This window comes from Propithecus coquereli, unplaced genomic scaffold (genome assembly GCF_000956105.1).
Source record: "Propithecus coquereli isolate 6110/MARCELLA unplaced genomic scaffold, Pcoq_1.0 Scaffold155, whole genome shotgun sequence".
Classification (NCBI taxonomy): Eukaryota; Metazoa; Chordata; class Mammalia; order Primates; family Indriidae; genus Propithecus; species Propithecus coquereli.
The window spans coordinates 3,207,229-3,209,493 of record NW_012139969.1 but is presented as its reverse complement, the minus strand read 5'-3'; positions in this window follow the sequence as shown (position 1 = coordinate 3,209,493).

Genomic DNA, 2,265 nt, shown 5'->3' with positions numbered 1-2,265 from the left:
GCTTTCTTCACATCCTTGCCATCCCCTCACCAGAAGTCTCGGGGCAGTGACTCTACATCACTAGTGCTGTGGTGGCACCTGTGTCCCCAAGTCCTGATATCCTGTCTCTATGGTAATCCACCGAGATGCACCTGAAAACACCAGTGACCTCACTTTCCCAGATTCCCAGAAGGAAGGGCACCTGGCGCGCAGTCTCTAGTCCTACGGAGAGGGAGGTGAAAGTTCTCCCAGCCTCCATTCACACCTTCATTTTATACCCATTAGGCCCGCCTTGCTCTCTTAGTAGACTCAGAGGGGAGCAGGAGCCAGGTGAGGACTTCCTGTTCCTAGGATGACTGGAGCCAGGAAATCAGTCTGGGCCTCTGCCGCCCCCGGGGAGCGCACAGAACACAGGCAGGCGTGAGGGGCCTGGGCCTGCGCAGGGTGGGGCTCTAAACCCACAGTCCAGGCGAAGGGAGATGAGTTGGGCAGACAGCAATTCTGTGCGCTGAAGACTGGTGGCTGCTGTGGGCTACGGCCTCCGACCTGTGAGCATGTCAAGGCCTGATGATGGTCTTCAGGTAAATGCCCTAATGATCAGCAGACCAGGGGGGCAATGGCGGAGGTTGGGGACAGCACCCCCTATCACAAGGTCTTGACCAGGCCATGTTAATCTTTTTAATGGTAAAGATTATAACATTAAAGGAAATGTTTACAAGAGAAATAAGAAATCGTAGACCCTTACTGCTTTAACACAAATCCTGATCTCTTCACTGACTTGCACCTACAATTTAGTGTCTGCTCTTTTTACTTAACATTATCCCAAACAGCAGCAATGTGAAAGTTATGATGAGGAGAACAGGGGCATTTGAAGTGGAGCAGTATCTCTGCAGGGTCCTTGCCTGGAACCGCCACAGGCTTCTGGGTAACAGACGTGAGGGGGCTCCTTTGGTGGGTGCAGGCAGCGGAGCCTTAGTTCATGTCTCTAGCTGGAGCCCTGGGCTTGGCTAGGTTGGGCTGTGCGAAAATTCCAAGAGAATTCTGCTGGTAGAAGATGCCCACCCTGTCCCTACAGAAACAGCACAACGCAGGGCTGGTCTATGTACAACCACGTACCCAAAGGAACATGGTCAAGGGACTGAAGGCCGGTGTTTAAGGACCACGTTTTACTCTGATTCCTCTCTGCCTTGCTTTCCCCAAGCTTCTGTATCCACCATACTGGAAGCTTTCTGAAAGAAATGCCTGGGACCTCACCATTGTCCTCCCAGCCCAGGATCAGGCAAAAGAACTTAACAAATAATGGCCAAGGAAATCCTCGTCTAAAATGTCTGCTGTCCGCTACTGCCCCAGCCCCTGGGCTACTTTGTTACTTCTGCACATGAAACCACCAGGGGGCAGGCTGGGTTCACAATGAGACATTTTCTCCCAGAGAAAATTGGTCACATGTGCAAAGACCCGCTTTCAGAGCCACATGCCCACCTCCTTGCACTCCAGGGCTTTGTTCTCATGGCCTCAGCTGTGCCATTGGCCGAAAGTGGGCGAGAGGAGGGGTGGAAGACTCCTGCATTATTTCAGAGTTGGCTAGGCCCTGTGTCCTTCAAATTCAACACCTACCACAGTGCCCAGACCACACCACATTCAAGAGTATTTAAATAACGGCCGTATGAAAGCGAAGTGGTAAGAAACGCAAAGTAGAGCAGCTGTAGGGGCGGGAGCCGTGCATGGGGCAGAGGCTGTTCTGTGACCACATCAGGTCTGGAGCCCTCACACTACCTGGAACTCCTGCAGGCCCTACGATGCCTCCTTCCATACCCAGAGCCTCGGAGTGGTAAAACAGATGTTCAGTGAGCGGGCTGAGAATGAGGGCAGGTGTCTGGAACGCGTTCAGGGGCGGGAGAGGAGTGACATAACTCACAGGTACGCGGAGCAGAACTCAGGCTACAAAGGCCACAGGTTTCATCCCGGGCCTGCAACTGGGATCCAGGGGCAGATACTAAACCCAACCTGGCAGGCCCTGCTGAGCTCACTCACTCTCACCAGCAGAAGACCAGTCCTGGCCGCTCTCTTACCCTCAGGCCATTCACATACTTTTGTGTTTCTACACAGGTAGTCCATATTTATTATAAAAAGATGCCACATCACTCTTTATTGGACGCCAGTGTCAGCACCAGCCCCCTTCTTTCCGGGCACAGGGGCACGTGGCAAGGGGCTCCGTCCCCTGGCCAGGATGCAGTGAAAGCCTGTCCCCACCACCTCTCCTTGGGCCAGCACCCTCCTCGGTGCCTG